Source organism: Ambystoma mexicanum, chromosome 3p (assembly GCF_040938575.1).
Source record: "Ambystoma mexicanum isolate Mex_15411 chromosome 3p, UKY_AmexF1_1, whole genome shotgun sequence".
Lineage (NCBI taxonomy): Eukaryota > Metazoa > Chordata > Amphibia > Caudata > Ambystomatidae > Ambystoma > Ambystoma mexicanum.
The window spans coordinates 307,362,617-307,385,333 of NC_090925.1; the positions used below are offsets into that span (position 1 = coordinate 307,362,617).

General features: G+C 44.6%; 1 protein-coding gene and 1 long non-coding RNA gene across 2 annotated transcripts in view; one reads left to right on the forward strand and one right to left on the reverse strand.

Moving 5' to 3' along the window:
• Window positions 1–278: 278 nt before the first annotated feature.
• LOC138580359 (uncharacterized) lies at window positions 279–12,036 on the reverse strand. Its single transcript, XR_011304237.1, has 5 exons — window positions 11,948–12,036; window positions 2,998–3,096; window positions 2,569–2,653; window positions 1,419–1,551; window positions 279–931 (listed from the first exon to the last, which is right to left on the reverse strand). It is a non-coding gene; the product is annotated as an uncharacterized lncRNA (long non-coding RNA).
• A 288-nt stretch (window positions 12,037–12,324) lies between these two features.
• The window catches only part of LKAAEAR1 (LKAAEAR motif containing 1), a 312,959-nt gene continuing 302,566 nt past the window's right edge, over window positions 12,325–22,717 (forward strand). The window contains exon 1 of the mRNA XM_069650113.1: window positions 12,325–12,425. The gene's annotated coding sequence lies outside the window, so the exon portion shown is untranslated. The remainder of the gene's footprint in view (window positions 12,426–22,717) is intronic.

The following is a 22,717-nucleotide window of genomic DNA, read 5'->3' on the forward strand; positions in this document are numbered from 1 at the left end:
TCACTACACTAAAATACTCACTTTCAGAGACCTAAACAGAATCATTAAAGGTCTTCCTGCATGACAGACTGCCAACAGTCACTTCACCCAATATCAATATGAGCAGCTAACAATTAGTTTGACCATTCATAGACAATACCCAATAGCACAAAAGCAGGTACTATTTACAAGTTGGAACCAACCTAAGAGCACTTGCACCTTCAGTTTCACACAGCAGCATGTGAGCTACAATTACGTTGTCGATAAGTAGCAGAGGCGGACGTAGCAACCAAACTCGGTTGTGGGGATGTTACAATTCCATTTTTTTTTAATGACCATAATCTGAATGATTGAGCAGAGTGTGGGAACATGTAGGCGTCACTTCACGCTCTGAACAGGCATGACCCTCGTACTGTAACAAGGACACACTGTTGCAAAGACGTGGTGATTTTGAGCTTGTCAAATTAGATCTATCCAACAAAACTTTTGTAGCAGACACTTCAAAGTCCAATATTTTGTAGTTGTTGCGGAGCTACATCTTTGGGAACAGCAACATTACAGAGACAACTGCCGATTTACTGCTGTGTATTTCAATTTTCCCAGGTGAAGTAACAGAGGAGGGTTCTGAGGCTGGAATGTAGGAGGAATGAAGAACATTAGCCATCCCTGCCAAAGACATATGTTTTCCAGCTTTTGAACATAACTGAACAGCCATTACTAAGTTTGGGAATAATCAGTTCCATCCATCAGCTTTTACAATATATTTCTCTTTGTTTTTTTCACTGCATCCTTTTAGTTCACGTCTGTTTTCCAGCACTTCCCAGATTCCATCAGTAGCTGCTTTTCCTCCTCTGCCTTTCTTTTTAAAACCAGAATTATAGTCCCTCTGCATCACAATAGGTTTTCATTATTTCATCAAATGATTTCTGTGTCTTAATACACTGTTTCTTGGCTGCGGGTATGAAAAAGGCAAGTTAAAACTTCAGAATGTTACTATCAACACAACAGACTTTTTGCTTGAGCTGTACACTGGGGTAAGTGACGCCCCTTAAGCGCGATCCTATGCGTCCCCTTGGTTTAATCTTTGCTTATTCTTGCGCTCCTTGGCACTTTTCCCTCCCCATAACTCAGTCTAGCTGCACACATACTGTGACCTGAAATACGGTGCCCAAGGGCTTTCAAACCATAGCGCTTTGAGATCCTACCAACGGTAAAAGGCGCTCTACAAATGCCCAATAACGTAAGAGAAATCATGTAGACCATCTATACTATAAAGAGTTACTCTAAAGGAAAGATGCTGTAAAAGAGGGTGACCATTGTGCAGCACTCACCTGTATGTGTGGAACAAGGGAATACCTCTGCGTAGGGAAGTCAGATGTACCCTCCTCCCCCAAACATCAAATAGATGGACAAAAAAAAAATAATAATACATTGCTTACCTGCCGACTAGAAAAGCACTACCGCTTTGAAATCCTTTTCTTCACGCATTTCTCTTCTACTTTCATCAAGACCCTCCATCAGCCATTTCAAATTAACTTCACCAGGAATTGCCAAAGGCTCAACTTCCCCACCCTTTCAAATACAAAAAGAATTATCAGAATCAAGGAAAAGCACATTATAGAGTGCCATGATTTTTTGAATTATTGCATAAACAGAAACAAAGTAAATTTAGCATGTTCCAAGTATTTGTGAAACTGGTCTGTACCCAAAACAGTGGGCTTGCTATGGATGTTCATGCCGATTGTCCCTATGCATGAGCGAAGCGTCTCTTGGTGCTTGGTAGCTCTTGTACCTAAAACACTGCAGTCTGTGTGAGTCGAGAAGCACCCGTTTCAGTTTCTTGTAAATACCAACCTTAAGAAAATCCCAGCTGCGGACAGCAACATGTACAAACTATAGGGACTGGAAATTGGAGGGTATGCGGGGACAGAACCCATGACCAAAGTGATCTTTACTGGAGGAACGAAAAGTAAATATTACACCTTAGCAGGGAGGCCTTTGCTAATATGAGCCAGGCACTATCCTCCAGAAGGATCAGAATCGCCCACCCCATAAGCAATGCTAGTGTTCCATGAATTATGCACTACAGCTGAAATAGTGCAGTGCTCATAAGCAGTGGAAATGTCCAGCAAAACAGTAAACCAAGCCATGGAAAAATGTTGCAGAGGCATGGTTTCTCACACGCGCCACGGCCTGATATACGCGGATAAGCCCAATTATTACTTAGAGGGTTAGGTAAAATAAAGCACAAAGCCCCCTGTGCCACCAAAAGCAGGAAGGCAGTAATCAAAGAGCATTCATATGGGCATTTCAACCATCCCCCGGCCTGAGACTACACCTGGCGGTGTGTACAGCAGACGCCGCTCCACAAAGCGGCTCAGTCTGCCACACACTTCAAAACTTAGCCAGCCTTCCTGCCAGTGTTGGGAAGGGGTTAAAACCGACCGACAAGTCCAATCTTGAGTGTCAAGTGTGGTCCTGGACTAAGCCACAGCGGCGATCACCACACCGGGATGCACATTGCACAGGGCCGATATAAAACATCAGCACTTCTACTCCCAATGGTACATAGGGAAAAGAAATCCTCACCTGCCTGTGTGGATCAAGTGCTTTACTGGATTTTTCTTGCTGGGACATAGGTGGTCAGGTTGATACACCGACGCTTGGAGCGATGCTGCAGCAATGAAAACAAAGTTAGTAAAAGGATACATGGGTCTACCTGAGACTTCAAAATGGAGATTCGATGTGAAGGGGAAAAATAAACAGCTCTTGGGTGTTAGGCATCAGCTAGTAGTAAGCAAGCCCTAATGCCGAGAAACTAGGGGGGAGTACACAGTGCACTGTAAATGCAACTCTCGCATGAGACGTGAGCTTTCAGTACCGCCCAAACGGGTCATGAGTAAGGAACAGCCTCAAAAATAGGTTTGAAATCCCTGGTTGGGACTACCAACTATACCTGCAAAATTGCCCCACCTTCACCAACAGCAAAACACAGTTTTAAAAAAAAGGCATCCTTACCTTCGGCAAGTCCTACTACAGATGTCAGGATTTTTTATGGTGCCACTGCTGCTGGGGACTTGTCTGTCCTAGTTGGGATGATAGAGCCAATTTGTGTTCCTGCAAATGAAAGAAAGTACAATAAAAAAAAAACATTAGACCTACCAGATTGACTTTACCAATATTTGCGCACTACACTCGCCAGTCAGCAAACATCCTCCCCTGCACACAAAATGGACCTAGGGTGCAGAGTCCTAGTGAGAAATCTCTACGGTTCACTATAGGCCAGTCCACCCCAGCTGGCAGAGAGAACAGAAAGCAGTCAGAGCACATACATACCTGAAGACTCGTACTCAAGTCACAGAGAAAGAATTATAGAGAGAGTGAGAGAAGAGCATCAGCTTGTTAGTATTTTACTCTTTCTATTCCCTGCCTAGAATAGTTGAGAAGTCTCTATTCCCTGCCTAGAATAGTTGAGAAGTCCAGCCTGCTGGCATTCCAATCATTCATCTACATATTTCACATAGAATCCAACATGGTAGCGCTTAACCAACCGAGCTAACTTTCGGAAACATTGAGTAATAGCCATTTAGCTTTGACTGCAGTTCGGTGACAGCGCTGAAGTAGCAGCAGACTCTGACGCAGCTGCCGTGCCAGACACTAAGGCCCCTGGCTTCTCTGCAACATATGATGCCCCATGCAGGCAAAGGCCGGGCACCCACCGCAGGAAAATACACATGAAATTCACTTCTATAGTAGTGGTGCCCGCCAAGTACTGTTGGTAATGCAGTGATTTTTACACATCAAGGGATGCATAGACTCGCTCTATAGTAGATGGCTACCTGGGTAGCTCAGCAGGTTGACAAACCATTGCTGAGATGTTATATATGAATGACTTTTTGCAACTATTTATTTTTAAAAAAGGAAGTGCTATAAAGTGTTTGGCCAGGGGTTGGTTGGGCTGGGAAATGGTTTGGGGGTATTTCTGCCTCTGTAGTGAAAATCAAAAGTTGCCACCCAGGAACCCAAAGTTTAAATTCACAATAACTGCTGTCCGAACAACAGAAGCATTTACTTGTGATTAACTAGTTTGACAAACATAACATCTTTATAAATACAACCTGTGATCAAACACAAAGCTAGGGGTACACAAATTACGAGTATTGGTGTGGTGCTTCGACAAAACAAAAAAAGAAAAACTAGTGAATGCAAGTTTCAGCAGCATTTTTGAGTTTGGAAATGACTTTTCCTATGAAGGTGTAAAATGCCCATTTGAACAATAATGTGCCCAGCATATATAGTTTAGTATTACTTGTATTGCGCACCAAACCCAAAAAGGTATTTGGGCGCATCGCATAACGTTACTCACAGCTTGGTTATACATACATTTACAGTTACAATGCAGTTATATAATGTCAAAAAGCATATTTACAATAAACAATTTTTACAAAATAGTTACACAGGGGAGCATATCTCCAATAATAGATTTAACAGTATAATTACAAGGGTGTGTCCAGAGTATAAAAGGGGCTATAGCAAGTGAAAACTATGAAGATCGGGAAGTGTGAGAAATCAATTTGGTAAAGTGCAAAAAGCTCATTTAACCGTCAGAGTCTGAGCAGCTTTATAAGGTTGTGACGAAATTTTAGGTATGATAGTTCTAATCTAAGGGGGGAAGGAAGTGAGTTCCATAGCTGGGTAGCCTTGACTTGGAAGCTGCTTCCTCCCACTCTGGCAAGTTTGAATCTGGGGGTCAGAAGACAATTTGTATTGGAAAGTCTGGTTAATCTTATCTCAGGTTTATTCTATTCACAAGATAGCGGGGGCTACTTTATTTACACATTTATGTGTAAGGGAAGAGACTAAGTTTTATTTTGTCATATGTGGACAACCAGTTGTTGGCTCTTCTGGTGTCAGATCTGTGTACTCTCCTTGCAATTCCAAGTGCAGCTAAATGAGTATTATTTTGCTGAAGTTTGATTTTCTTGGTAGTTTGTCTACTCGCCCCAATGTACATAGCATTGCAATAGTCGAGTCTTGCTAGTATAAGTGCTCTGGCAAGGGTAATACAACTGTTATTAGAGAGGAAGGCTTTGCCCGCTCTAATCAATTTACAGGTGTAAGCTGTAGTCGAGACCAGCGTATTTACCTGTTTGTTGAAGGAGAGGGTAGAGTCCAAGTAAAACCCCAGGGTTTTTACTTCCTTAGCGACTGGGATAATATTATTGTCGGTGTTGAGGGCTGAGTATTTAGGACTTCATTTTTTGAGGGATGATGGAGTACCCAGGATGATTATCCCGGTCTTGTCATCATTCAGGCATAGTCCATGGGAGGCCATCCATGCCTGGATGATGAGGTAAACCTTTTTCACCAAAGCCAAATCCTTTTCATAATCACCAGTAACCGGTAGGAGGATCTGCGTATCTGCACAGTTAGTGTAGGCCATACCCAGATGATCCAGATCATCGAAAAGGGGCTTGGTGAAGATGTTGTACAAGGTAGGCGAGACACACGAGTCCTGGGGAACACCATACGTGATGGGGATAGGGTCAGCGAGGCCATGGGAGAGAAGACTCTCATAGTACGATCACTGAGAAAGGATTGTATCCATGCAAAGGCTTCTGGGGAAAAGTGTGCTGCCGAATCCAGGTGGCTGCACAAGACCTGGTGGTCGACCAGATCAAAGGCGGCCAATAAGTCTAGTAGTAAGAGGAGGGCTAGGTCATCTTTATCCCCAAGGTCATTGATCTGGGCCTTCAAGTCAATTAGCGCAGTTTCTGTCCCATGCTGAGGCCGGAAGCCTGATTGTCTTGACCCTAGCAGGTGATTGGATTCCAATGTTTTGGATTTTTAAGTATGCCATTTTATCTACGATTTTCAGAAGAAAGGGTACTGTGGTGATAGGTTGGTAATTGGTGGGAATTAGGGGGTCTAGAGTCTGTTTTTTTTAATAGGGGGAGCACCCAAGATTCCTTAAGATTAGTGGGGATAGATTAGTGGGGATAGAGTTGGTAGTGAAATATGCGCTAATCAGTTTAGTGATGAAGGGTGACAGATCTCTGGCTGCGCCCTTTATAAGTTGGGCAGGGCATTGGTCACCATGACAGTTGTAAGGTTTGAGTGAGAGTATCGTCTTTTCTGTTTCAAGAACGGTGACTTTGAAGAATTCGAACCGAGGCACTTTGTCAGTATTGGTGGGAGTAATTGAAGTGGTGCTGTTGGACGCTTTGGTAGTTACGAGGCTTTTTTATTGTTCATTTTTATTTGTAAGGTCGCAACTTTGTTGGCCAATGCTTGCGGAATGTTCGAGCACCAGAGTTTATCCTTAATACATTTGTCAGGTACGGGGATGGGTGCTTCTAATTCTTTGAGGATAACGAAAAGTTCCTTCGTACTAGAGTTGGCTTGGGCTATTCTCGTATTATAAGATTCACGTTTGACTAAGAGTATTTCTTTTTTGTAAAGGGCAGAGATGGCACTCAAATTGATCTTATTTTCTTCAGATGGGTGTGATTTCCACAGTGTCTGGCATGATCTTTTGGTACATAGATTTTTTTAGGTAGGGTGTATACCAAGAGTTGAGGTGAGCCTTGGGTTTACTTTGTCTAAGTTTAAGGGGTGCTATTGAATCTAAGGACGTGGTCATAATATGGTTGTATTCCTTGACCAAAGCATCTGGTCCCATGTTTTCTGGGATAGCATTGAGAGTGGGTATAATAAGAGGGAGTAGTTTGTCGCAGGTGATTTTTTTTTTGTTGCGAGTGGGAATGGGAGGAGCTAGTAAAACAGGCAGGGCGATAGGTTTAACAGTGTCAAGGATGAAACTTATAAGGTGGTGATCCAACGATATCATTGGAGAAATGAAGGAAATAGTAACGTTACAGTTGTGGTCTGTTATCCAGTCTAGGGTTCTTCCTTTTGTGTGTGAAGGGTCAAGTACTTTCTGGGTGAAGCCTTGTTCTGATAGGATATTTGCCACATTTGATGCATGTGCATCTTTGGGGTCCTTATATCCTAGGTTAAGGTCTCCTAGTGGTATAGCTTGAGAGTAGTTTTTGAGATTATTGGATAAGTCGTCCTCAAATGTTCCAATATGGTTTGGTGGTCTGTATATCAGATGGATCATGAGAGTTTGGGTGCTATTTAGATTAAGTTTGGCCGAAAGGTTCTCACAGGATTTAGTGTCCAGATGGGGTGTGAGTCTAATTGGTAAGTTGTCTTTTACAATGAGTGCGATACCTCCTCCTCGTGTATCAACTCTGTCTGATCTTAGGATAGTATATCCTTTAGGGATGGCTAGTGAGAGCGCTGGACCTGCAGCCAGGATTCAGTGACTGCTAATAAGTCTAGTTGTTCTAACTGAATGATCTCCGCTATCTCAATGGCATGGGCGACCAAAGATCTTGCATTTATTAATGCTCCTTTGAGAGTATGGCAAGGCGGGACTACGGATGGCAAGCTCGTAGTAGTTTGTAGGGGGTTGTTTTTAGATTTATGAGTATGGGTGTCTGGGGAAGGTGTGGATCTGTCGTTACCGGGTACTAAGGTTCTGGCTAGAGGTTCATGCAATTTAGAGAGTCTTGCATGGAGTCTTCCATTTCTATCACAAGTAGTACATGGCTGTATTATCAATGATTCTTGCATAGTTAGTTTAGTAAGCTTTTCTTTAATTGTACAGGATGAGGGTAATTGTAGTGTAATGTTAGGGAAGCTATGGTAGGGGTAGTTTACCAATATATTCCCCATCAAAGTAGTGGCTAGTGCAAAAATGAGGAGAGTCAGTGGCCTCCTGGGAAAGTACATTTTTTAGGAATGCTAAGGCAAGTAGGCACAAACACAGACACAGTTTGACAATGGGCACAATCTAGATAAGGCAAAATGGTAGGCCAAACTAAGGCAGATGGGCAGGACGCACAACCAGTTTAGCAACGGTGGCAGAATCAAAGGTAGGCAGACTAGAAATGTATATTGAGGCAGATAGACAGGAAGCGTAGTGCAGTCACAATACGACTTCAACATAATGTCAACAATATTACAGGAAGTGGGCGCAAGCAAGATAGGATGGAGACAATATTAGTAGCATTGTTAACAGAACGGACATTGTAATGCAATAGAGATCGTCGTAGTATATAACTACTGTTAGGGTTTTCCAGTGGTATCAGCTGTAGCAAATTACGGCATTTATTTGGTACCTGATTAGTGTAGATAACTGGGTCAGTCTTAGACACGGGCTAAAATGCCTCAGGCAGTGTACATATACAGTGTTGTTGCGGGCGGCGCGCCGAGAGTATGTGTAGTCTCTGGTCAGGATAGGTTGTATGTCAGGCAGCGATGGTGCGGGGTGTAGGGTATGCAGTGTCCAGCGCCGTGCTGCCGGAGGGGCCTTGTACTAGGTGGGCCTTGTACTAGGTGGGCCTTGGGCGTGGTGGGCCGGCTTCCGCCTCCGGCTCGCCTTCTGGCCTTTGAGCTCCACGGAGGAAGGTTGCTAGGCAACCATAGTAAAAAGGTCGATGTTTCGGGCAGCGGCAATCTTAGAATCGTGGTGAGCAGATCAGCTGCTCCTCGTGGCAAATGGCTAACGGAGCCTCACACAAAGCTTATGGAAGGGGTATTACGGCTCAGTAGAATGCCCCAAAGCTCTGGGGGGGAGCTTTCAACAGTGATGCACTCCCCTACTCCCCTACCCACCCAAGTGATGTTCATGGCCTGGCCCTTAGATTCCAGTGGTGTCCCTTTCCGGACAGAAGAAAACAAACGGGATGAGAAAGCCAGGAAATGCAACGGCTGGGGAAAGGAGCACAGAGAACATAAGGGCGCCGAGCACCCAGCTTCACGCTGGGGGCTTAGTAAAGTCTGCTCAGGGGTGAGGCAAGCCGGGTCCCGTGATCTGGCCAGACATCTGATGCCGGATCTCAGACTCGGCCAGAGCCGGCCCATGGACCAGAGGGGTGACGAGGCAGAGTGGCAGCCAAAGCAGGGGGGACTGGTGTTGTATGATATCTGGCTCCCCCACGGCAGATTGGTGGAGCCCAGCTATCTGCTATCTGATGTGAGTAAGTTGGATATCATACAAAAATGTCAATGCGTGCTTCAGGCAGAGCTCGCCTTAACTCCCCGTGACCCCAAAGGTGGGGGCACAGTGGAAGAGGGGCACTGGGAAAGGCCTGAAACGCTTGCTTCTCGGCACACCCTCCACCTGTGGTGTGTGGGGGGGGTGGTGAGCCGAGAAGCAACAACCCTTACCGGGCAAGAAGACGCTGGCGACAACAGCAGGAGGCAACAACACAGCCTGGACGTGCGATCCAAATGCAGGAAAGCACGCATCAAGACTTCGTGTATTTCCCCGTTTTGTGGCCACGCCCCATCACGTCGTACTGACTGTGCATACGGGGCCATGAGGCAAAACAAAATAATTATTGTTTCTCTTTTTTCACCGTCATTAAGACCTCTGCGTATAGTATGGCTAGGTTCAAGGTCGAAACGCTCAATATAGGTTATCTTGCTGGCAAGACTACATAAGAGTCTGAATTTTCAATGTATACTAGCATAGTATACATGAACATGCAGGCATCTAGTCAGTGACACAACACAAGGGCCCTCATTACGACCCTGGCGGAAAGGGGTTTACGCCGGCGTAAACCATGGCGCCCCTTTCCGCCTGAGTACGAGTTCCCTTAGCACCATGGTGATTTTAACGCCTGCTTTTAGCAGGCGTTAAAATCCATGGCGCTAAGGGACCTTGTTGTTAATTACGCCACCGTAATTTACGGTGGCGTAATTAACGCCTTCCCCACTCCCATTATACCCTATGGGGCAAAAATGGGAATGGGGAAGGGTAAATGGGGATTGGGGACTTACCGCCCCGCCAAGGTCGGAATGGGGCGGTAAGTCCGCCAACCACCATGGCGGAGTTGGCAGCTTAGCGCCATGGACCATGGTGCAAATAGCACCATGGTTCTCCGCCAAGGTCGTAATGAGGGCCAAGGAAATTAAGGAACTCTGTCCTATACACACAGACAGCAGAAGAAATGCTGGGTGGCGAGGGGGCGGTGGTAGTGGAGAGAGAATAAAGAAAGACATCTTGTGGTACAGAGACTCTGGCCGGTACAGATCAATGCACTGCTTGAAAGCACTGAGTGGTAAAGATAGGCACATCTCCCTGCAATGCATACCCGCCTAGTCTCCTGCGATTTAATGCCCCTTCTCCAGGTCTCCTGTGAAAAGCTTGGATTCTCCGAGTTCTCTGTCAAAACGAGAAATCCTGCACATGCCACCATGCAATTGGCTGCTACAGTTCTGTAGCCAATCACATTGAGGTATGAGCAGAGGCTCGGTATTGAATGCAATTACCTGGCATCCTAAAGTAATCCTATTTCCAACAACCAGCCCCCCTCCTCTCTGATGCTCGGAGTTTCGGAGGGCGATGGGTGAGTGTCTCAGCCTCGCCTACCTAGAAGGAAAGCGCCTCTTCCCACCCCCACATTGCCATAACGTTCTGAGCTGCTTGCTTCGTGTTCGGAATTTCATACTCTTGAAAAAAAATGGTGCCTGCATGGGTGCAAAGCCCCCCCCCCCACTCCTCTTGCCCTCCCTTTTTGCCAGCCTTCTGCTGCCATTTGGTAGACATGAGACTGTGTTGCTCTAAGACACTCTTAAAATTAGAAATCTAAAGCGTTGCTTGGTGGTCGAGTTTTAAAAAAACAAAATATGGTGGCGTGACCGGAAGCTTTGAGGGGTTGTGGGCGGGGTTAGGGTCACATAATTCTCTGTGTTTTTGTTTCTCTAATGTAGGCAGGTATGCTGCAATGTTCAAATGTTCAAATTAGAACCCCTCACCTCGCAAATGCAGTAAAGTTACAGAAATGATGACAAGGGAACTTAACGCTGTAGCGCTCTGGCACCCCAGACCGCTGCTCTTCACCCAGAGCCCCTGGCAGCTCCGAAGGCATCCAAGCCCGCTTGAGACTGTCTAGCAGTAGGGTGGCTAACTGTCCCGTATTTTGCAGGATTGTCACATAATTGGGGACTCTGTCCTGCAGTTTGCAGAGTGGCTGTGCGGGACGCAGGGTGTCCAGACTTGCGTCGGAACAACCTGCCTCCAAAACAGCCACTCTGCAAACTGAAGTGGCATTCTACACATCACGACGCTGCCGCCTACAGCTTTCTTTCTCTGGGCGGCTCAGGCTCCTTTTGAGCCAGCAGGTAGAGCTGCAAACGCTCTGACACCTGGCTTCAATAAAATGCTAATGCTTTGTTCCTGGGGTTGTGATGGTCATGTTTGCAGTCAAAAAACGTGACCATCACCTCCCAAGGACAAACTATTTGCATTTCAATTAAGCCAGGTGTTAAGAACCATTAACAAATTTAAATTATAAAAAGGGCGGGCCAAACAAGAATGACGCGGTGAAGTCATCACTGCCAAGTGTCTCGCAAAAGGATATCAAAAAGTTGGCCACCATATGTAGCAGTGCAAAAAAAGAAGCAAGCATGCGACTGTGGTAAAAATGGAATCGACATGGGGTTTAATTTCCAAATGGGTGAGTTCATTGCTGTTCAAACTGTGAAAGCCGTGTTATGCAGAGAAGGGTGAATAAATATGGCTATGCCACTGTACAGCTTTGTAGAAAGCCCGTGAGTACAGCAAAAAGTCACTGCCATTTGAATGGGGAAAACATGAAATTACGCTTAAGCAAAGAATGAATGCGACTTGCTGGCAGCCGAATTTGCAAAAAAAAAACATCCGCTCTGAAATGTCCACGGCGTGTACAGAATGGCCATAAATCACTTCTGTTTAGGGGCGGGGGCGTCAAGGGAATGGGACAATATGATCTACCAAGAAGACACACAAAGAACCACTGTTGCTGCAATTAAAACATGAAAATCAAAACCACTGGCACCTAAATATACCTGGCGTTTTAAACACTTCCGAGATGTAGAAGCGCCTTATAAATACACAATAACAAATAACTACCTGCCAGTGCACTGCATGGATCCTACTTCCTCCATGGTTCTCTCACTAAGCTCAAGAAATCCTACGTGTGAGCGTCACGCTAACTTAACAGCACTCAAGAAATACGTGGGAACGTCATGACGCCTTAAAGGCATTTCAGAAAGCTTCGGCAAACTTTTAAACAAACACAATTCTATCGAGTATCATAGGGACGTTAAATGTGTGTTTCAATTGATAATGAAAGCACCATAAAACCTCTTATTACCAAAAGCTCCTTTTCAGTTTTCATGCAGCATCAGGTGAGTGCGTGCGATCCATCTCTTGTAGTGAATCTTTTATGTATTGCTTTTAGCATCAGTTAACTTAGCGTGCTCGCCCCTTTGTTGTCATGGTAACAGGGGCCCTTTTGCAAACTCTGGAGATGCACGTTGAAGTAGCAGGCTGCAGCTGAAGCTGTAATTCGTTGCATTGTACTTATCACACGTTGAAATTAAAAATTGTAAGTACGTGACTTTCCAAACATCTGGTTTTGAAATTACCCGGGGCAGCCTTCTGTTGTTATCCTAGACACAGTAGCTGCTCCGAAGCTCATTCACGGTACAGTTCAGGCTTTGGAATGCTCGCAGACGCAGTAACTGCTGTGCAGCTATACTGGCACTGCACAGACCGTGGTCTGGTCTAACTGCTGGAAATCGAAAACATTTATTGGGGAAACTGTCACCTCTTTGGAGGGGTGGAGCAAAGGGATGTGTCCTCTAGCCAGGTTGTGCAACACAGTATCTCTTCATAGAACCCAATCCTAGCTATTTGCATAAAAGGAAAGAGCATTATGGGAACATCATAATGTCAATAATTTTAAATGTTAAACATGACGTATAGTAATTCAGTTAGAAGCCCTTTTAAGTGAATAATGTACTCTTCTGTTTTGATTGGTTACTATATTCATTCTAATAAAGAGATGTCTCTAAATTGCAGGACATATATACTATGTTGTCAGTTGCAATACTGCACGTGAACATTTGGCAGTTTCTGCCTGCAGGCTCAGTTGAAAAACTACCTGCACCAGCTAATGATTACAGATGTGTACTCCAGTTCTAGTGCCATAATGATTCACCAGGGCTAATGGCTAGCACTAATGGTAAAGGCCCATCCCAGAATGAGTGCAGACGTACCTGCCAATACAGTATATACCTGCTCATCTGACAATACGTGCCCTGGAACTAATGACGTTTGATACAGTACCTGCTTATCTGTTACATCATTTAAGTCCTGGAGCTAATGGTATTTAACACAATACTGCTCATGAGCAAATCTGGGGTTAAGGACAGTAGAAACCCCATGCCTTTCCTTCTCGTGTGTCCTTTCCCATTCCCAATTTCCCTCCCTGTGACACCTCGAACCACACTACACTGAAATGAGATGAACGTGCTGCATAAAGAAGTGATCAGTAGGGATAAACCATCGTGCCACGATATGCAAAACGTATTTGGTGCAACTGAGATGCTCATTCACTTTACTTGCTGTGAACCGTGCATTAAAGACATTTAAATGTGTGCATCATAGTTGTGCACATTAAGCTGCTCTTTTCCAACCAAATGCACAACTGCACAAGGCAGAGGGCGGAAAGGGGGTTCTGGGCATTTTCAAGTAAATCCCAATTTTCAGAAGAGATGCACTGTTTATTTATTTTTATTATTATTCATGGTTTAAACAAAGTCAAACCTTACACTATATACACACTCAATTGCGTCCAATTTCGAACAAAGTACAAAGAAGGAGGAAGAAATAAAAAACATTTGTAACATTTCTTACCAGGGGGACTACCCCCCCTAATCATGGTCAAATGAACCACACATAAAAAAAGAATCCTATTTTCACCTTTAAACTAGGTCCACATTTTCTAGCGTACAGAATACTTCCTTCAAATATGCGAGCAAAGCAAGTGTAATAGAGACTTCTATGAGCAGAAGCACCCACCAATCCTCTACAGACAGCATTGTGCGTTGTGCCAGGAACCTTCCCAACCACCTGCTTCTTTGCACAAAGACGGACATATTAATTCAGATGGTACAAAGTTTCTCTAGGTGCATTGCAAAGTCTGCATTCAAATTTTCTCGATTGTTTATTTTTGGACCTTACTTCGGTAATTTCTCTTGTAGGCAAGAGGTTCATGAAGAATCTCATGAATTGATATCTAAGTAGATGATTTGGAAATCTTTCAAGATATTTAGGAAGTGTTCCTCTTGATCTACACTCCAGGTTCAGATGGCTGTAAGTGACTTCAATCCAACAATCCAACTAAGTCAATGCCTAGTCTGGGATGCCCAATGGAAGCCCTTATTAATATATTTTTTTGTCAAATTCCTTGAATCTGGATGATGAACCCTTATATAACGCCCCTCTCTTTGAATCCCCCTGACCTCACTGAGCCAAGAAGTAGGTTTGTTTTGCAAATTAAAAGATTTATTTGAAGAATTAAACACTATATATCACACTTTTATGAATACATTAATATTTGATAGCACACTTATGAATATAATAGTGATCAACAATGGGTAATATTACAATAGCACACTTTCTTTAATCAATGAGGAGTTGATATATAAAGGATAAGGTAGCAGAGAATACTTTGTATGGTTTCAAGGAAATGCAAGATATGAAAGAATGCAGCACAGAAATAAACTTGATATGGTTTCAATCACAAGATAATATGGTCACTTTTTCCCCTGTGATTACTCCCTCCCCCCCACTATGCAATATGAAGAGATGGAATTGAGAGCACACAGGTTTCAAGAATACAATCCCTATACAGTTCAATTCCAGTTCCCCCAGCAAGCTTAGATAAAACAGGGATGATTTTAAAGCAGGCAAAATCCTTTTAAATGTGATTGCAATGAAGTGAAAATATGCTAAAAATGATTTAAATTCACTAAAAGGAGATTCAGGATAAGTGATAACTACTTTGGATTAGTTCAGGTCAACGCTAGCAATGATTCATGAATGATTATCAGATTGAAAACGAATTTCAGCAGTGGAAAGCAAGAGCCAGCTATTTTGACAGAAAATGAGATGGAGTTAAATTGCAATTTGTGGCACTTTTTCCACATGCGTAATTCGCGATTACGGAAAAACTATAAGGAGTTGGAATGTCGTTTTAAGTTTGTTGGAAAGCTTAGGATCTTAGCTTTAACATGACAGTTAAATTCAAAAGATACGGACGTTTTTGTGAAGGTAGATTTTCAGAAATGAAGTCAAGATTTCAGAATGACAGATGACGCTTTTACAGATTTGAGATCACAGGATGGACACAAAATTCTAAATGCAGTTCTGGACAGGTTGATTTGGATGGGATAAGCTTACTTTAGACTAAGAGATGACTATGCACAGTTCTAGACTAAATACTCACTTCTAGTTTTGGAATGGAATGGAAATGGGCCTCGTCACCGATCTGGTCAGGTTTGGACTTCACTCGCCACAGGACGGTCCCAGGCACTGGTTCTGCTCACAGCACGGCACGGCGGTCTGGTCAGGCCTCTTGGACTGGATCAAGCGGGTTCTGGATACAGCACTGCTTTCTGGGTCTGGATCTGGTTCTGGCACAGGGTTCTAGCCAGTCGCAAACAGCACGGCAGGGCTGTTGAATAGTTTGGTTAGGTTGCTGGATTCTGAGGCCTGCTGAGAAGAGTTCAGCTTTTGGGTTAGGCCCCTGCTTTAGGTTCTAGAGCTGGGTTCTAGAGCTTTGTTATGGATCTATCTGGAGTCTAAGTTCTTCTGGATATTGTCTGGATCCGGTCCGGCAGAGTGCTGCGCAAGAAATCAGTTGAAGTGGAAAGTGAGTGTCCCTAACTGGGTCTCAGTGGTTCTTTTTATGTGTTTCTAAAGGGGGTGTGGAGGCTGACTTTCTATGCCCAACCCACTAAGGATTTGATAGGTTGGAGGATTCCCTGTGACCTGACTGGAGAACGGAGTAGTGAGTCAGAATGAGTCATCAGGTGTCATGTTTATGGCTTAAGAAAAGAACACTCCCCTTTGGTTTCTCATATAAAATCAATTTTTCATAATCAAACATGTTTCCAAGGTACACAAGTTGTTGAGAATACATTTACATATCACATATTAATTAAGACGGGTCTCTGTTCAACCCTGACCTTTCTAAGAGCTTGGGTTCAGAAATGACAACTTATTTGCGATTTTGGTAGGTTTCGCAATATTGGTTTTGCACCAAATCTTACACAGAGGTACACACCCTCTCTGAGCATATTACTGTAAATTTTCATTTTTCTAGTCTACAATACCATGTCTACAATATTAATAAATCCCGGGCTTTGGTGTCAGAACATCGTACGGATTTCAGCTTAGTCTCAAACTGTGAGTGAATGTGTCATTTAAGAATCTCAAAGTTGTACATTTCTGTCAGCTTGATACAATATTTTAGAAGCATTTTCCTTAAACATATATTTGGTGCAATATTAAATCCACAACCCAGTCTGGTCCGCCCCTAGAAGCTTGGTGAGTCAGATGGTCACATGTCTTGTTTCTCCCAGAGCAGTGTTGACAGTTAAACCCAAATCAGCATATCCTATTCATCCCAAAGCCCCCATTGTTCCTTCCTCTGGGCTGCAGAGAAAATCTCCTCCTCTCCTGATTTACATGTCAATGCGATATCCTGTGCTGTTGGTGGTAAAACCAGGTGTGAAGGCTTCCCAGTGACAGACGGCCTCTTGAACTTTTAATTAAATCAGACTGCCTTCTGATCAATTGCAACTTACTTCCTTGTGAAAAAAATATAACATTATAACTGAAAATAAGCAACATATATTTAATCAAGTCTTTTTCCACATTAAATCAATGTGTGGCACTCTATATGGCATTTTGATAGACTTCCCTGCTTTGGCATATTTAGCTTCTGCAAGACAGCTCTCCTGTCAGGATTTAGAAATCTCCAGCACCCGTCCGTGGCGAGCACCAGTACTGCACCCATTTTTGACAGCAGTCTTTAAATCAAATGTCTTTAACATGGGATTTTGTCCTAATAACATATGATTCTTGCTGACGTTGTACTGATGTGGATTCTTGCAGTAGAGTAATGTAGAACACCCAACAAGAAGTTGTATCCTTTTGGTGGTTTTGTGAGCCATGATTTTAGCAATTTTTGACACCAAATAAAACAGATTTTTGAACAGCTCTGTATTCCTTTGCACTGATTTTGCTCTGTGTGCAGCCAAAGGATGGGGTCTGGTAATGGTCTCCTGTATTAACACTGACAGAGGCAAAAGTGGATGGTGGCCTGTCAGGTTTCCACTGCGCACTTTCTGGTGATTTCTAGCCAGCAGCATGCTTTCCAGCGGCCATTATGATGGTTCCGTTGCCAGTAATGCACAGTTCTGTTGTAGGGCTTGGATGAGTGGGTTAAAACATCCCACATGGCCAAAAAGGTTCTTTGTAGTCTTGTTTTCACAAGTGTCTATCCAGTCTTGGTCATAAAGTTTGCACTACAATTTTCCTGGTGAAAATTTCAGAGTCTTCTGATGAATAGAAAAATGAGACTGTAATTTTTGCACAACTTTTTAGCAAGGAATTGCCAAACTAAATTCAGGGGATAAAATACTGTGTTTAATGATTAATGCAAAGTGATTGTTTCTAAAGGGGAGTAGTCATTAAATATAAAGTCACACTTCTCAATATAATGTGTAAGTAATACAAGAATGTAACACAAAATAATGATATTTGCATTAATACAAATGAAAAGCTTTGAAGACTTTTTTTCAAACAATTATAAGTGAAAGACAATCTCATGAATTCATTCTTAATTTCAGAAATAAATATATACACTTGGATGAACAAAGATAATAACTAAGTGTGTCCTTTTCTCTCCATATGACACGTTTCGGGCTTTGCTGCCCTTCATCAGGTACAATAATTCATCGGGCTGTAAAATAAATTAATATATTCAGTACTAGCATATTTATTTGAGTTTCTAAAGTAATACCTTCAAATCTAATGTTATTTTATGCGCTCACTAACCTGAGTATCTTAAAGATGCCTCTTGCCTCAGCAATAGCTAACGGGTAAAAACCCCAATGTTACGGTCTTCTCTCAAACCAGAATGGTACAATCTAGAAGTAATTGGAGATAGGCTAGATTAGTATACATATAGTGGGCCATGTGTGGGACCAGTCGCTACAGAATAGCGCTGGGTCCCACATCATAGCCCTTGGTGGAGTTAAAGATAAGTGCACTAGCGAATAATGGCGGTTCTGGAAATAATTTCACCAACATGGGATCTAACGTTAGTGTTCCAAATTCTCTTAATTATTTGCTTGATCTGTGTACTCTGTTGGGTGTATGTTGTCACATATACTAGATTTTGCACTGGATCCCGTGTTTTGGGTTTTACAGCAAGAAAGCTACTTGATTGATCGATTAAACTCTCCCAAGTTTCTGTGAGTGGCCAGCTCTCTCGCCAACTGCTGTACCGGTCCTTGCACTGTTGGAGACACCCCTCCCACCATAGTCCTCGCCTCCCCTAGAAACTTCAGCCATATCTCCTCCCTGCTTCCTGTGAAGGCGCCCTCCCCAAGTGGAGCGAGTACTCACACCAGATCAAACCTGTATAAAGTTGGGTAAACATTAGCACTTGCCACACTAATTAAGCTGTGGATATTGAGAGGGGCTTGGACCAAAGAGAGTTGTGATTGTAGGCATACACCACCCCTGGATATAAGTGCAAACGCTAGCATTGCGCCGTACCAAAGGGGGTAGGAGCGGTAACATGAATGAGCAACCGAATAAGATGATAAAGGCTGAGGTGGCCTCAACACATGGAGGGAGTAAACCCGGGTTTACCGATGCCGCCCTCCTACTAGATTAGGAATGCTTCCTGGGCTAGACTGCAAGGGACGCACAAACGCCTGCCCGTCCAGCATACAAACAGGGACCACGCAGGAAGCCGGTTGCCCAACTTGGGCAAGCTTATGCATATGAACGGATGCCATATTGTAAATGGACCGTGAGTGTCGTACAGCCCCTGAGCTGGACATAGTCACGTAGACGCCTAAACACCCCACCTGATTACAAATATGGAAATTTAGCACCTCACTTCAAGACAGGAATGCCAACTAACCAACCCACTAACGACTTCTCCCTCTCCATTCCCCTCTCAAATTCTAACCAAAAACAACCACAAACTTACAACGCAGCAATCAGCACAAACTTCACCACACTGCAACAACAAACAAAGCACACATAGACCCGCACAACAGCACACAATGTCTTCTGACAGTATAACACCCCAAGCCCACACGTGTGTCTTTCTTTGAGCTTTCGAGGGTAGATTTTCCCAATCCCCGTCCATTCCCAGGATGGCCATCCCAATGTTGTCTGGCATCTGACTCCCAAAAATACTATTATTTGCTGCACAGATCATGTCCCAAGAAGGCTGTATAACTGGGCATTCCCACCAGATATGCTTCCATAATCCCAGTACCCCACATCCCCTCCAGCAGATCCCTGACGCAGTTGGGTAGAATTTATGTAGTTTTTCTGGGGTAAGATGCCATTGGACCATTATCTTAACCCACTTCTCCTGAATCTTGACAGCATGCAGGAGCTTGGGGATATCTGCCCATAAATGAGTCTAAAATCCCCCCTTCCAGCGACAGCCCCACTGCAGTTTCCCACTGCTCCATATAGTGCCATGCCAACCTCATTGTCCCTTCTGCTATAATACCATATAACGCTCCTACCAAATGCCTGTCCCTGTGTCCATCATTACAACCAATTCAAAGGGTGTGAGATCCCTGGTGACTGTTGGCCTAATCATTGGGTTCGTAAGCCAGTACCTCAGTTGAGAGTAGCGATAATCCATTTGGGGAGGAGCTTTTTGAGGCGTGACGCCAGAACCTTGTTATAGATCTTCGTGTCTAGATTAATTAGGGCAATCGGCCGGTACAAACCGAATAAAGTCACATCCTTACCCGGCTTTGGTAGCAGCACAACCGTGAATTCTTCCATTGTCTGGGTGATATACCCCGTCGCAACCCCCGAAAGAGTTGAAGAGCTTGACTAAGCACAGTATTAGTGCCTCTCTAAAGGTTTTCTATAAAAACGCTGGAAAGCTGTCTGGACCCAGGGCATTTCCTGATAGCAAGGCAGCTATAGCTGCCCTTACTTTTTCGGGAGTAATGTTTCCCATTCTTGAGGAGTGGTTTTAGGGAGAGGGCACCAGGACAGGTACTCCATTTGGGCTCCCTCCTCGGGGGAATCTAATGTGTACAGGGATGAATAATATTCTGTGAAGACAGAAATTATGTCAGGTAGAGCAGTGCTTTCTTCCACCCCCCACCTTTATTTTAAGGATTGTCATTGCTGCTTCTTTTTTCCCAATCAACCTCGCTAATAGGCGATCTGCCTTATTGGCTTTGACATAATACCTCTGTTGGAGGTAGAGCAATGAACACTCTGCAGCTCTAGTCTGCAAAACATCTAATTGCCCCCTAATCAACCAATATTGCCTTTGCAGCGTACTCCTGTGTTATTTGTCATTTGACCCATTATTTGTTTAAGTTTAGCTTTCAATTCCTCCTGTAAGATACCTAGATGTTTTTCCCTCTGGCACTTCACCACAATGAGCTCCCCCTCAAAGTAACCTTAAACGTGTCCCACACCACCTGGTCACATACACCCTCTGGTACGTTAAGTGCAAAGTAATCCAAGATTTTATTCTTTATGTCCTCAATAGGACTTCCACCGCAATTGGCCTGGTTCGTTCTTCCCCATATTTAAGGTAATCGTTATGGGCGCATGGTGGGACATGGCAATCACTCTTAGCTCTATCCCTGCAACCCTACCCAATAGTGACCTTGAAATACAAGAGTAATCTATCCTTGAGAAGGATCTATGAACGTGGGAATAGAATGTGAGGCAGAGGGCGCCACCTGGTTGTGGAGCACCCTTGCACTCCTGTCTTCTCTTGGGCCCCACGCCAGATTAAATTCGCCTACCAATATTATCTGCTCTTTGGTAGAAGTCTCCAATTTGGTCAGTGTCGCTCGCAAGAACTCATCTTGCCCCCTATTGGGGGTGTAGCATGCTGCCACTGTATATGTCCCCCTCTCCCATCGGTAAGAGGCCGCCAGATACCTACCTTCTGTGTCGCCCTCTGTAGCTATGACCTGGAAGTCTGGGATGTCCCGAATAGCTATTAGCACGGTATTCCCAGGGGCGTTGGATTGGAACAGGTGGCGGTACACCTTGATTTTCAGCTTATGCCTGTCTCGCCTCTGAATGTGCGTCTCTTGGAGGGCTACAATTCCCGACTTCCCCCACCCCAAGAACTGTTCCACCTTCCTTCTCTTAACCAGGGAATTAAGCGCCTTGACATTTAGGGTGGTCACTCGAAGCACTTCCCTCTTTCCCATGGTCGTTTTACTGTGCGGCTTGCACTCATGAGTGGCTGAACCCTCCTCCCAAATCCCCCTCTCCCTTCACGCCCCCCCTTCACCCTCTTTGGGTGGGCTCAACCAGCCTCTAGCTCTACTCGACCTGTCATCTCTGGAATTGAGCCCTTGTAATCACCCAGCGCAAACCTGTGTGGGTCCCCCTAATCCCATGTAGATAAACCAAGACATCCTGTATCACCCACCTCCCCTCGGGACCTTAACCCTAATTACCTCCCCTAGGCAGTTTACAACATTCCTTCCTGTAACTCCCTGTTCCTCTCCGCATGGTTTCTCTTCCACTCCGGCCCCTTAGTCTGGGGGTTTAACTGGGCCCTTTAGGCCGCGTTTATTTGAGCCCCTTGTCGAAAACACTGTCAAATCCCACATTTTCCTCTTGAGCGGTTCTCTCCCCGATCTTTGTTCTTGCTTTGGTGACCCTTCGTCCTCAATCTTCAGGACCCTTGTACCTTCCTCGCAGTTGGTGACCCAATGCTGTTTCTCTTCCCATTCGAACAGTAGTCCAAAGAGAAAGGTCCATTTATAGCATACGTCCGCTTGCATTAGGGCACGCACCACCGGGCCCATTATCCTACGCTTCACCAGGGTGGTCTGGGATAGGTCCTGGAATCGCTGAAGTTAAAAACCATTATAGCTGATTGATCAGGCCCTCCTGGCAGCCGCCAGCACCTTCTCCTTCTGCCCATACTCGTTTAAGGCCACCACTACATCTCTGGGTCTAGCCCCTAGATCTCCCCTCTTTGTATGCAGTCCAGTTCTTTCCCGACCAGTCTTCCACCGCCAGCAGGTCCGCGAACACTCACTGCACGATTCTTGTCCGTCACCGCCTCAGCTAGGCCCTTTATTCTGAAGTTAGATCTTCTCGAGCGGTTTTCAAGTTCTTCGCTCTGGTCTGTGTGACCCTTGCTAAGAGCTTTACCAGCTTGTCGATCTTCCTTGTGTCCTCTGTGACGTCTTGTATGGCTCTCTCCGCTGCATTGTTCCGCTCCTCTTCTTTTGTTATGTCCCCTTCATGTCTTTCAATGTTTGGGACAGTTCCGCTCGCATCATGCTCAACTGCGATTGAATGGTGTTCACTATGTTGTCCTCAAAGTCCTGAAAACATTGGCGAAGGACCACCTGGGTGACCACTTAATCTTTTGCTGTGCCTGCCAGCGCCTCCAAATCCTCTCCTGCCCTGGCCCCTGATCTCCCCCAGCTGGTATCTCACTGTCTCTGTGCCAGAGTCTCTGCAGATCGCCCTCCTGTGGTTTCTTCACCGACTTGGGGGCAGCCTGCATGTCCTTCCCCTTGTTTTTGGACATGGGGAGTAGGCAGGTCTGGTGGGGGAGCC